Source organism: Dendrobates tinctorius, unplaced genomic scaffold, assembly GCF_039654945.1.
Source record: "Dendrobates tinctorius isolate UK_male_01 unplaced genomic scaffold, ASM3965494v1 ptg000107l, whole genome shotgun sequence".
Taxonomy (NCBI): Eukaryota; Metazoa; Chordata; class Amphibia; order Anura; family Dendrobatidae; genus Dendrobates; species Dendrobates tinctorius.
In genome coordinates, this window is record NW_027361775.1 from 26,257,840 (window position 1) to 26,271,646 (window position 13,807).

The 13,807-nt window shown below is 51.4% G+C and overlaps 1 protein-coding gene across 3 annotated transcripts in view; it reads left to right on the forward strand.

The window, feature by feature from the left end:
• The first annotated feature begins 1,857 nt into the window (after positions 1-1,857).
• Positions 1,858-13,807, forward strand: part of ARMC9 (armadillo repeat containing 9) — a 322,758-nt gene continuing 310,808 nt past the window's right edge. For 2 of the 3 annotated variants that reach the window (XM_073589303.1, XM_073589307.1), the window contains exon 1: positions 1,859-2,072. The gene's annotated coding sequence lies outside the window, so the exon portion shown is untranslated. Of the gene's footprint in view, positions 2,073-13,807 lie in introns of all 3 variants that reach the window. The other variant, XM_073589306.1, reaches the window with a different exon arrangement.

Here is a 13,807-nt window from a genome sequence, read left to right on the forward strand (position 1 = left end):
TGAGTGAGTGGGACAATGTGAAAGTTCGGTCAGCGAGTCAGTCATTCTCGTCCCCCATGATGCCTACAGGCCCGCCTCTTCGCAATCATCGCAGCACACTGTCCCCCTTCCTCGCCGCGACACATCGCCAGTGAAGTCCTGATGCTGCCCACAACTGGCCCCCGTCGAAGTCGCCGCGTCTCAAACTGATCTAACGAATATCTATCAGAATCCATTTAAAAACTGGCAAATTTCAAATTAGGGGGGGCTAACCCGTACCTAACCCCCACCTGACACCCCCAATATCTCGGGAACGAAAGATCTAACGTTAATTTTTGTTGATCAAACCGGATCTAACGAATATCTATCAGAATCCATCCAAAAAACGGCAAATTTCAAATTAGGGCTGGCTAACCCGTACTTAACCCCCCACCTGACACCCCCAATATCTCGGGAATGAAAGGAGATCTAACGTTAATTTTTGCTGATCAAACCGGATCTAACGAATATCTATCAGAATCCATCCAAAAAACGGCAAATTTCAAATTAGGGGGGGCTAACCCGTACCTAACCCCCCACCTGACACCCCCAATATCTCGGGAACGAAAGGAGATCTAACGTTAATTTTTGCTGATCAAACCGGATCTAACGAATATCTATCAGAATCCATCCAAAAAACGGCAAATTTCAAATTAGGGGGGGCTAACCCGTACCTAACCCCCCACCTGACACCCCCAATATCTCGGGAACAAAAGGAGATCTAACGTTAATTTTTGCTGATCAAACCGGATCTAACGAATATCTATCAGAATCCATCCAAAAAACGGCAAATTTCAAATTAGGGGGGGCTAACCCGTACCTAACCCCCCACCTGACACCCCCAATATCTCGGGAACGAATGGAGATCTAACGTTAATTTTTGCTGATTAAACCGGATCTAACGAATATCTATCAGAATCCATCCAAAAAACGGCAAATTTCAAATTGGGGGGGCTAACCCGTACCTAACCCCCCGACACCCCCAATATCTCGGGAATGAAAGGAGATCTAACGTTAATTTTTGCTGATCAAACCGGATCTAACGAATATCTATCAGAATCCATCCAAAAAACGGCAAATTTCAAATTGGGGGGGCTAACCCGTACCTAACCCCCCACCTGACACCCCCAATATCTCGGAAACGAAAGGAGATCTAACGTTAATTTTTGCTGATCAAACCGGATCTAACGAATATCTATCAGAATCCATCCAAAAAACGGCAAATTTCAAATTAGGGGGGGCTAACCCCCCACCTGACACCCCCAATATCTCGGGAACGAAAGGAAATCTAACGCTAATTTTTGCTGATCAAACCGGATCTAACGAATATCTATCAGAATCCATCCAAAAAACGGCAAATTTCATAGTTGGGGGGGCTAGCTACGGGTTAGCCCCCCCTGGAAAAGATCGTAAATATCTCATTTTGTAGGGGTGATCTAACGTTAGTTTTGGTTGATCAAACTGGATCTAACAAAGATCTAACGAATGTAGTCATTTTTTACCCAAATTCTCACTAAGGGGGGGCTAACCCGGGGGTGGTCGTGCGAACAATGGCCGCAGGTCTTCTGCACATCCTGCATTGCTCCTCACACCACCAGTCATTGAGCTGCAGTGTAAATGTGTAGACTGAAAGCGCTGAAGTTTGACCCCAAGTAGCTGCCGTCCGCGAAGTCACGTGACACGCACATTACCGACCGTCACCATAACGACTGACTGTTACTTTTTCAACAACACTTTATTGTTCACGCGTCTCGCTGACACATATTCCATACTCTTCACCCTATGTATAAAGCGCCTGGTGACGGACAGTGCAGGGCTCGGTGTGATCCGCGTTCATACAGGAGCGCCTGCCTCCGGCACGTAGGGTAGCATTGCTTTCTGTCAGGACTCCTGATTGGCCAGTTAGAGTAATGTGAGATGTTACGCTCCCTTCAATTGGTGTTCGGCAGATACGTGTCTCCTTGGTTACCTGATGTAACCGTCTCCTGGGCCTGGTGTGGCTGCACTGACTCCCGGATTACGGTCCGTACTACACCCCACACAGTGGGCTAGCGGTAAGGTCACGGAGCTAGAATAATGTAGTGAGTGCTGTCATGGCTGTGGTGTAGCTGTGTGCTCACATTGGATGCTTGTGCTATTACATGAGACAGATGTGGACTGCACCTGACCCACAAATCGGGGGCATCAGCCCAGTTAGCATACCCCCTGCCCCACAAATCGGGGGGCATCAGCCCTGTTGGCATACCTCCCTGCCCCTGACCCACAAATCGGAGCATCAGCCCTGTTAGCATACCTCCCTGCCCCTGACCCACAAATCGGGGGGCATCAGCCCTGTTGGCATACCTCCCTGACCCACAAATCGGAGCATCAGCCCTGTTAGCATACCTCCCTGCCCCTGACCCACAAATCGGGGGGGCATCAGCCCTGTTGGCATACCTCCCTGCCTCTAACCCACAAATCGGGGGGCATGAGCCCTGTTGGCATACCCTCCTGCCATGACCCACAAATCGGGGGGCATCAGCCCTGTTAGCATACCCCCCGCCTCACAAATCGGGGGGCATCAGCCCTGTTAGCATACCTCCCTGCCTCTGACCCACAAATCGGGGGGCATCAGCCCTGTTGGCATACCTCCCTGCCCCTGACCCACAAATCGGGGGGGCATGAGCCCTGTTGGCATACCTCCCTGCCTCTAACCCACAAATCGGGGGGCATCAGCCCTGTTAGCATATCTCCCTGCCCCTGACCCACAAATCGGGGGACATCAGCCCTGTTGGGATACCTCCCTGACCCTGACCCACAAATCGGGGGCATCAGCCCAGTTAGCATACCCCCTGCCCCACAAATCGGGGGGCATCAGCCCTGTTAGCCAGCCCCACAAATCTGGGGGCATCAGCCCTGTTGGCATACCTCCCTGCCCCTGACCCACAAATCGGGGGCATCAGCCCAGTTAGCATACCCCCTGCCCCACAAATCGGGGGGCATCAGCCCTGTTAGCATACCCCCCTGCCCCACAAATCGGGGGGCATCAGCCCTGTTAGCATACCCTCCTGCCCATGACCCACAGATCGGGGGGGCATCAGCCCTGTTAGCATACCCCCCTGCCTCACAAATCTGGGGGCATCAGCCCTGTTGGCATACCTCCCTGCCTCTAACCCTCAAATCGGGGGGCATGAGCCCTGTTGGGATACCTCCCTGCCTCTAACCCACAAATCGGGGGGCATGAGCCCTGTTGGGATACCTCCCTGCCTCTAACCCACAAATCGGGGGGCATGAGCCCTGTTAGCATACCCTCCTGCCTCACAAATCTGGGGGCATTAGCCCTGTTGGCATACCTCCCTGCCTCTAACCCACAAATCGGGGGGCATTAGCCCTGTTGGCATACCTCCCTGCCTCTAACCCACAAATCGGGGGGCATGAGCCCTGTTGGGATACCTCCCTGCCTCTAACCCACAAATCGGGGGGCATGAGCCCTGTTGGGATACCTCCCTGCCTCTAACCCACAAATCGGGGGGCATGAGCCCTGTTAGCATACCCTCCTGCCTCACAAATCTGGGGGCATCAGCCCTGTTGGCATACCTCCCTGCCTCTAACCCACAAATCGGGGGGCATGAGCCCTGTTGGGATACCTCCCTGCCTCTGACCCACAAATCGGGGCATCAGCCCTGTTAGCATATCCCCTGCCTCACAAATCTGGGGGCATCATCCCTGTTGGCATACCTCCTGGGCTGTACAGTGATGTGTATGGGGACCCCACATAGCCTACAGTAATTGGTGTGGAATCCCACAGATAAAATGCCGACCGGCTCCATCACACCCTGTACACTTTGAATTGAAGGCATTTGCTATTAGAATTATTATTGCTACTACATATTGGGCTTGGATCTTTGAGATGGGAATATCCCTTTTAAATCATCTCCTAAGACAGTGGTAATATGCAGGAACACGGGCTATTGTGAAAGGCACAAGTAGCGATTGAGAGTTACTATTTTGAAGGAAACATGTCACATGGTTCATTCTCCAAAATCTCCAGGCAGCATGAAGGGGAGATTGGCTCCCTCATTACCAACGTGTATGTCTAAAACCTCATTCACACATCAGTGTTTTTCATCATTGTTTATATGCCAAAACCAGGAGTGGAGAATAGAGAAAAGCGATAATGGAAATATTGACACCTGTTCTGTATTTTGGAGATAATCCTGATTTTGACACAAAAAGCTGATGAAATCCGGATGTGTGAATGAGGCCTTACTCTGATACGCAGCAGTGTGATAGAGTAAAAAACATAGTTGGCAACGGATCAGGGACTGTGTAGCTAGTCAGGGAGGTATGTCCACCCCAACGTCTCCCCGCCTGCTCAGCCAGATTGACAGGTTTCTCCCTATACACATACATATGGAGAGACCTGTTTGTGACGAACAGCCCACCGCCGTTCGTCTACTTACGGGCGACACTAACGGGGGTCCCGCTGCCACCAAAACGCGACGGACAGCGGACCCTGTGTCACCACTATGTCACAATCCCACCACTGACACCGGTGTATCAGCGGACGGAGGGGCGTGACACAATGCCGGCACACGGCTATCACAGGCGCAGTGGGGCTTATCTTAGTTATCCCAACACTGGCACCATGTGACCAAAAATATCCAGCAAGCTAATCTCGCTCTACAATTTGCCGCAGGGGGAGTTTAATTTGGATGCCCCACCACTGCTATCAATCTTCCAAGTACTGCGGGGATTTATGTATATCCCACTTTCTCAGTTCCACTTTGGAACTTGCAGCTCTCCGGCGCCCCCCTTACCCTCAGGTCAGTCAGGGAACTGCACCTAGGATAATTGGTCGCCGGACGGGCTGCCTGTTGTGAACCGGCAATTAGGCTTCTGCAGTAAGGGAATTATGAGCTGTGGCCGCAGCCCCTCATTCAGCTATATAAGACCCTTCTAGACTGCCAGCAAGCCGCAATAGCCGTGCACCACGCGCTGCCACCAGTCACGGTTACTTAATTCACAGTGTTAAATTAAGAGGGTCCATGGCAAACCCCTTGATTTAGTAGCGATTATCTATCAAAGGCGTATAGTTCGAGTCTTAGAGCATAGAGACAGATCTAAATAATTATTTCATTTATTTTCCGAAAGAGGACAGTGATTACAGATAAAAGTTGCTATAAAATTGAGACATAAAATATGTACAGTACAGGTATAAAATAAAAGTGGAGAAAACAAAGAGATTACACTCACAGTTCCATATTGTTCCTTAGGCAGACCATGCGGCTAAGGTGGGTGGAGGCGGAGCTGCACTTCTCCGCTCATCTGGGTCTTTCTAGCACGACGACTTGAGCTGTTCTGCTCTGGTTTTGTCCAGGAAATGCTTTATAGACTTGCTATGTGACATCACGGAGAGATGCATGCTGGGTTAATCCCACCTCTCTCTTTTGGATGTAGAATTACACTAGAAAACTTATACTAATCATAACTCTGTGGGGGCAGCCTGCACAGACCCATATAGGGCATCATTGGTTGTGATTTGTTGAGTACAATAATTCAAGACCAAATATGCAGTAGTTCTGATACACCGTTTAGCTGGAACACACATCTCAGGTTCTGAAAGGATTACACTTCGCCAGAACCACGGCAGCCACGCTGTGACCGCCCGGATTACAAAAATGTGATTTTCATATCTCTAGGGTATTTGGTTCTTATGGTATAGTCTCTCATAGTTTTATTCGTTTCAAACAAAGAAGTTTTTCCCGCTCTGAAGAGGAGAGAAGGAAACAAATGGTTGTAACAGCAGGGGGGTCTCCTATTACTAGTGCGAACACAGGCTGTAGAGGAGGGGGGGTGGCACTGCTCTGTGTGTGTGTGAAGGGAGGAGGGATGAAGCTGCAGAGCTAGCAGCCTGGATTGTCATATCTGCCAGATCTTTCTGGAAAGTTACAACAGAAAACATCATATTTTGTGGACAAAACCCCATACCTCACAGACATTGTACATCACACCTCCCCCCTTAAGAGGGCGCTAAGGAGGCATTACCTCTCGGTAATCGGCCATGCGCACCTCAGCGGGTTCGCCCCGGCGGGACAACCCATCGGCATTGCCGTTTTCACTGCCCTTCCTGTGTTTTACAGTGAAGTCGTACTGTTGAAGGGCAAGGCTCCAGCGGAGCAACCTTCCATTGGTTCCGGACACTGTGTGCAACCAGCTCAGAGGGTTGTGGTCAGTTACCACCGTGAAGGCGCGCCCGTACAGGTAGGGCTGCAAACGTTGCAGTGCCCACACCATGGCCAGACACTCCTTCTCGATGGTCGAGTATGCCACTTCCCTCGGCAAAAGTTTCCGGCTCAGGTACAACACGGGGTGTTCTTGGTCCCCCGAGTCGACCTGGCTAAGCACAGCACCGAGGCCAAACTCGCTGGCGTCGGTCTGTACCAGAAACGGGCGACTGCTGTCGACTGCTCTCAACACTGGAGAGTTGCACAGGGCTGCTTTCAAAGCTTGGAAAGCCGCCTCACAGTTATCTGTCCAGTTGACTGTTTGGGGTAGCCTCTGCTTGGTGAGGTCAGTCAAGGGTTTGGCAAGGGCGCTATAGTCCTGTACGAACCGCCTATAGTACCCTGCAGTGCCCAAGAAGGACTTCACCTGTTTCTTGGTCCTGGGGGTGGGCCAGGACACGATTGCGTCCACTTTTCCTGGCTCCGGACTCATGGAACCCCCGCCTACCCGGTGCCCCAGGTAGTGGACCTTGCGCATGCCTATCTGGCACTTCCCCGGCTTGATGGTCAGGCCTGCCTGGTGAAGACGCTTGAGCACCTCCTGGAGGTGCTGAAGGTGTTCCTCCCAGGTGGAACTGAAGACGGCAATATCGTCTAAGTACGCCACTGCGTACTCCTCCAGTCCCCGAAGCAGGTGGTTGACCATCCGCTGGAAAGTGGCAGGGGCATTCTTCATGCCGAAGGGCATGACCGTGGACTCGTACAGTCCAAAGGGGGTGATAAAGGCGGATTTCTCCTGCGCCTCAGGGCTCAGGGGAATCTGCCAGTATCCCCGACTCAAATCCATGATGGATATGTAGTTGGCGTTTGTCAACCGCTCGAGCAGATCCTCGATGCGCGGCATTGGGTGGGCATCAGAGGTTGTGATGGCGTTGAGCCCCCTGTAGTCCACGCAGAACCGGGTGGTTCGATCCTTTTTAGGCACGAGGACTACAGGTGAAGCCCACGCGCTTTTTGACCGTCGAATCACCCCCAGCCTTAACATCTCATCGATCTCTTGGCGCATGACTTGTTGCACCGTCTCAGAGATCCGATAGGGTGTTCGCCGTAATGGGGCGTGATTCCCGGTGTCCACCTCATGAACCGCTAACTCCGTCCTCCCCGGTTGGTTGGTGAACACGGGCCGGAAGAGTTTCAGGGTGGCCATCAACTGCAACCGCTGGGACACGGTGAGCGAACCACTTATCTCCATGTCCTCAATGGACCCATTGGCCTTGGCCTGGGCCAGCATGTCCAGGAGGGGATCTTCCTCCCCATCCTCTGGCAGATTGCAGACCGGTAGGACGCAAGCTTCACGTTCGTAGTGCGCCTTCAGCATGTTGACGTGAAAGGCCTTGCGCCTACCCCGAGCATGGTCAAGCGTGACCACGTAGGTGACCGGGTTGAGCTGTTCGTGGACGACGTATGGGCCTTCCCAGGCTGCCTGAAGCTTATCCGTTGGTACGGGGACCAGCACCCAGACCTTTTGACCCACCTGGTAGGTTCGCTCCCGGGCGTTCTGGTCGTACCAGCGCTTCTGGTCAGCCTGAGCCTGCGTCATGTTGTCATGCACCAACTGCGTCAAGGTCTGCATCTTGTCACGGAAGCGCATGACATAATCCACGATGGACACTTCTGTGGGGTTTGGCTCATCTTCCCAGGATTCTCTTATCAACCCAAGGGGTCCCCGGACTTGCCTGCCATACAGGAGCTCGAAGGGGGAGAACCCGGTCGAGGCCTGCGGAACTTCTCTGTAAGCGAACAGCAGGTGTGGGAGGTACCGCTCCCAGTCGCGCCCTTGGGTCTCAACCAGTATGCGGAGCATCTGTTTGAGGGTACCGTTGAAACGTTCACACAAACCATTAGTCTGTGGGTGATACGGACTCGATACCAGCTGCGTCACCTGCATTTTCTCACAGAGAGCCTCCATTAGGCGAGACATGAATTGGGGCCCTTGATCGGTAAGCATCTCCCTGGGAAATCCTACTCTTGAAAAGATGGTCACCAGTGCGTCAGCCACCTTATCTGCCCTGGTTGAAGACAGAGCTACTGCCTCTGGGTACCGGGTAGCGTAGTCTACCACGGTGAGAATGTATCGCTTTCCGGAGCTGCTGGGGACGGACAGCGGTCCTACAATGTCCACCGCGATTCTCTGGAAAGGCTCCTCTATCACCGGCAAAGGAATAAGGGGAGCCTTAAGAGCAGGCCCCGCCTTACCCACTTTTTGGCAGGTGGCACAGGAGCGGCAGTAGTGTGTTACATCTGTCCCCATCTTGGGCCAATAGAAGTGTTAAGACAGCCGTGCCTTTGTTTTGCTGATCCCCAAGTGTCCAGTGAGTGGAATCTCATGGGCAATCCGCAACAACTCCGTTCTGAACTGATAGGGGACGACCAGCTGTCTTTCCCTCAACCACTCCTTTTTAGGATCTCCGGGTACTGTCTCCCGGTACAACCTTCCTCGCTCCCAGAACACCCTCTCCTTATCAGACTTGGAGGTGGGCGTCTCGGCGAGACCTCTCAATTTCTCCAGGCTGGCATCTGAGTGCAGAGCAGCCTGGAACTCCATGCTGGAGGCTGCCAGAAGTGACGTCAGGGTCCCCTCTTTACTGGGACCCTCTGGAACCGGCTCTGGGTTCACCTCTGGTTCAGTCTCTCCTGTAGCAGCAGAGGGTCCAGAAGACAGTGCGTTACCTGCGATCTGGGCACTCTGACTGCGTGTGACAGCTGCTATGTATGCTGTCTCCCTGGGGATTTCTACAGACCCACCAGCCGGTGCTGCCCTGGGCTCTCCCTCCCCATCCACCCCCAACACTTGAGGAGCAGTGCTACTTATGGGCCAGTTACCTTCCTCGGTGGCACTGGTCAGCTGCATGGCATTACCTTCCTCATGGTCCCCATGCACCTCCCCATTTCCTTGAGCACCGTTGCTTACTCCTGCCAGGGGTTCCTCAGCCGTCTCACTCCGCAGAGTGACGGGGCTGAGCACTTCGGTACCTGTGGACACATCTACCGCTTCAAAGAAAGGGTTAACGGGTTCAGTCGGCACAGATACATCAACATCATCATCATCCTTCCTAGGAAAAGAATGGTTATCAGTTTGCTTTGGTACATTCACATCAGCATCAGCATCGTACCTGGGGAAAGAATGGTTGTTAGTTGCATCATTACTCATCAAGGCATTAGCAGGTAACACATTCAGTTTCCCGTCATCATCATCATCATCAGGGTTAACGTTACCCTTATTATCAGTTTGGGGAAGGGTGTCAGGGACGTAGTATGCAACCATCCACCCCAAGTCAGTCCCCAATAAAACATCAGTGGGCAAATTTTCAGACACTCCCACCTCCCTCAACCCGCTCCCACCACCCCAATCGAGATAAACTCGTGCCACTGGCAAGGGACAACGGGTGCCTCCAATCCCGGTGACAGTCAGGGTTTTCCCCTCAACAAACTCTTCAGGGGCCGCCAGTCCAGGACGGATGAGGGTTCGTTCAGCCCCGGTGTCCTTGAGGCCTGTAGCAAGACGGGCCCCCACCTGAACAGGTTGAACGTTGTCGTCAGCCCTCCCAACCACACCTCCCACCAAAAGAACAGAGGCGTTGGGCCCGGGGCCCTTGGCTGGGGGGTTCTTCGGCCTGTTCGGACAGGTGTAAAAGAAGTGACCAGGCCGCTGGCAGTGGTGACACAGGCGACTGTCAGTAGCCGGCCTGTTGTTGGCAACAGGGACAGGGCCTCCGGAGGGACGGCTAGCTGGGGCATTGGGGTTGGTTGCTGGCTTACCCCCTTTCCAGCTGGTGGCGACTGGCCTCCGCGTCTCGGGCTTCCGGTTGGCCTCGTGGTTGTCGGCGATCTGCGCCGCTTTGTCCGCGTTCGTTGGTTCGCGGTCCAGGATGAACTGTCGGACCTCAGCTGGGCAGAGATGCAGGAACTGGTCTTTGATCATCAGGTCCCGTAGCTGCTCAAAGGTTTCAACGGACAGTCCATGGATCCACTGGTCAAAGTGGGTCCTGAGTCCTTGCACCACATCACTGTAGCTATCATGTGGGCCACGTTGGAGGTGCCGGAACTTCTTTCGGTATACCTCAGGTGTCAGCCGGTATTTGGCGATCAGCGCCTGCTTTATGGCGACATAGTCGTCATCGGCTTCTGGCGGAAGAGAAGCAAATGCCTCCAGGGCTTTGCCTTTTAGCCCTGGGGTCAAGTACCTTGCCCATTGGTCTCTAGGCAGCTGGTACTGTCTCCAGGCTTTCTCAAAGGCTCGCAGGAACGTGTCCAAGTCCCCGTCCTTTTCCATCACGGGAAAATGCTCTGGCCGGGGTTTAGGAGTCTGGACGCTGCTGGGCTCACGGCTTCGGGCTGTGGGGGCATTCCCACCCCGCTGGAGTACCTCCAGTTCATGGGCCCTCTGCGCCTGGCGCTCGGCTCTCTCAGCCTCAGCTTGGCGCTCGGCTCGCTGCTCTGCTCTCTCTCGAGCTTGCTGGATCAGCCTCACCCGCCCATCACTGTCTTCGGCGGGGAGTTCGTCCAAGGCCATTTGCAGATAGGGGTCCACCCCGTTATGGTTGAACGTGGGGCCAGCGCTCATGAGTGGAGCCTCTGCTGCAGCCCCATTGCCACTTGAGCCCGCTTCTGCGTTCGCTGGGCTCTGGTCGTTTTCCCGTTGCACCAGAGCCGCGATCATTTGGGCTTTGTTTTTGTTCGTGGTGTCGATCCGCCACACCCCGCAGAGGGCAATAAGAGATGCCTTGTTATGCTGCTTATACCACTCTGCTCCCATCGTAGCCATGGTTGCCAAATAAAAGACAAAAGAAAAACGGAGAAAAAGGGAGGGAATACTTGCAAGTACACACTAATGTCTCAGGACTAGTAACCACTGAGTCTGTTCTCCAAAACCTATGATGCAGGATTCCCGCAGGAACCGTGCAGGTCTTTAGTGAGAGGAATGATTGCTCAAACCAAATCACTAATGCTCTAGGATTATCCCACCGCTCTGCCACCAATATGTGACGAACAGCCCACCGCCGTTCGTCTACTTACGGGCGACACTAACGGGGGTCCCGCTGCCACCAAAACACGACGGACAGCGGACCCTGTGTCACCACTATGTCACAATCCCACCACTGACACCGGTGTATCAGCGGACGGTGGGGCGTGACACAATGCCGGCACACGGCTATCACAGGCGCAGTGGGGCTTATCTTAGTTATCCCAACACTGGCACCATGTGACCAAAAATATCCAGCAAGCTAATCTCGCTCTACAATTTGCCGCAGGGGGAGTTTAATTTGGATGCCCCACCACTGCTATCAATCTTCCAAGTACTGCGGGGATTTATGTATATCCCACTTTCTCAGTTCCACTTTGGAACTTGCAGCTCTCCGGCGCCCCCCTTACCCTCAGGTCAGTCAGGGAACTGCACCTAGGATAATTGGTCGCCGGACGGGCTGCCTGTTGTGAACCGGCAATTAGGCTTCTGCAGTAAGGGAATTATGAGCTGTGGCCGCAGCCCCTCATTCAGCTATATAAGACCCTTCTAGACTGCCAGCAAGCCGCAATAGCCGTGCACCACGCGCTGCCACCAGTCACGGTTACTTAATTCACAGTGTTAAATTAAGAGGGTCCGTGGCAAACCCCTTGAATTAGTAGCGATTATCTATCAAAGGCGTATAGTTCGAGTCTTAGAGCATAGAGACAGATCTAAATAATTATTTCATTTATTTTCCGAAAGAGGACAGTGATTACAGATAAAAGTTGCTATAAAATTGAGACATAAAATATGTACAGTACAGGTATAAAATAAAAGTGGAGAAAACAAAGAGATTACACTCACAGTTCCATATTGTTCCTTAGGCAGACCATGCGGCTAAGGTGGGTGGAGGCGGAGCTGCACTTCTCCGCTCATCTGGGTCTTTCTAGCACGACGACTTGAGCTGTTCTGCTCTGGTTTTGTCCAGGAAATGCTTTATAGACTTGCTATGTGACATCACGGAGAGATGCATGCTGGGTTAATCCCACCTCTCTCTTTTGGATGTAGAATTACACTAGAAAACTTATACTAATCATAACTCCATGGGGGCAGCCTGCACAGACCCATATAGGGCATCATTGGTTGTGATTTGTTGAGTACAATAATTCAAGACCAAATATGCAGTAGTTCTGATACACCGTTTAGCTGGAACACATATCTCAGGTTCTGAAAGGATTACGCTTCGCCAGAACCACGGCAGCGACGCTGTGACCGCCCGGATTACAAAAATGTGATTTTCATATCTCTAGGGTATTTGGTTCTTATGGTATAGTCTCTCATAGTTTTATTCGTTTCAAACAAAGAAGTTTTTCCCGCTCTGAAGAGGAGAGAAGGAAACAAATGGTTGTAACAGCAGGGGGGTCTCCTATTACTAGTGCGAACACAGGCTGTAGAGGAGGGGGGGTGGCACTGCTCTGTGTGTGTGTGAAGGGAGGAGGGATGAAGCTGCAGAGCTAGCAGCCTGGATTGTCATATCTGCCAGATCTTTCTGGAAAGTTACAACAGAAAACATCATATTTTGTGGACAAAACCCCATACCTCACAGACATTGTACATCACACTGTTAGTCTAGGGAAGTCGCTGGGAGAAGCCGCCGGGCACGTACCTCCGTGACTAGTCACCTAATCCTGGTCTCAGATCTTTATTTGTCTGAATTTACACAGCTCTGCAGAGTGCAATATAGTTTTTTGCAACGAGGAACCCGGCCTCGGATTCCTGCTGCCCGTGCACCTAAGAGAATGAAATGTGACAGGTTCCCTTTAAATCTGCTCGTACACATAGCGGTTTGTGGTTTATGGCCAAGGACTGTGCATAACAATGGATTCAATGGGAATCCCCTAAGACACAAAATCCGGCGAGTTGTGATGAAATCATCAAAAGTCCAGACACCCTAAGGCCTGGGCTGCACGGAATTGTAAGAATTTTTAGAAAATGATGCCAAATCGGGGTCAATAATATATAAAATATTATAACATGCTTAACCCCTTGGTGACGGGGCCAAATTTTTTAAATCTGACAATTGTCACTTTATGTGGTAATACCTCTGGAACGCTTCGATAAATTCGAGTGATTTTAAGATTGTTTTTTTTCGTGACACATTATACTTTATGATAGTGGTAAATTTAGGTTGATATTTTTTGTGTTTATAAAAAATATCAGAAATTAAACAAAAATGTAAAAAAAAATTAGCAATTTTCAAACTTTGAATGATTATCCCTTTAATTCACATAGTCATACCACAGCAAAACATTAATAAAAAACATTTCCCACATGTTTGCGTTACATCAGCACCATTTGTAAAATGTTATTTTATTTTGTTAGCAAATTAGGAGGTTTAAAAATGTAGCAGTCATTTTTCACGGAAATTTACTTTTTTAGGGACCTCTCCAGATTTGAAGTGACTTTGGTGGTGCTATATATTGGAGAACCCCCAAAAGTGATACCATTTTAAAAACCGCACCCCTCGACATAATGAAAACTGTAGTTTATTAACACTTCAGGTGCTTTTCAGTAATTA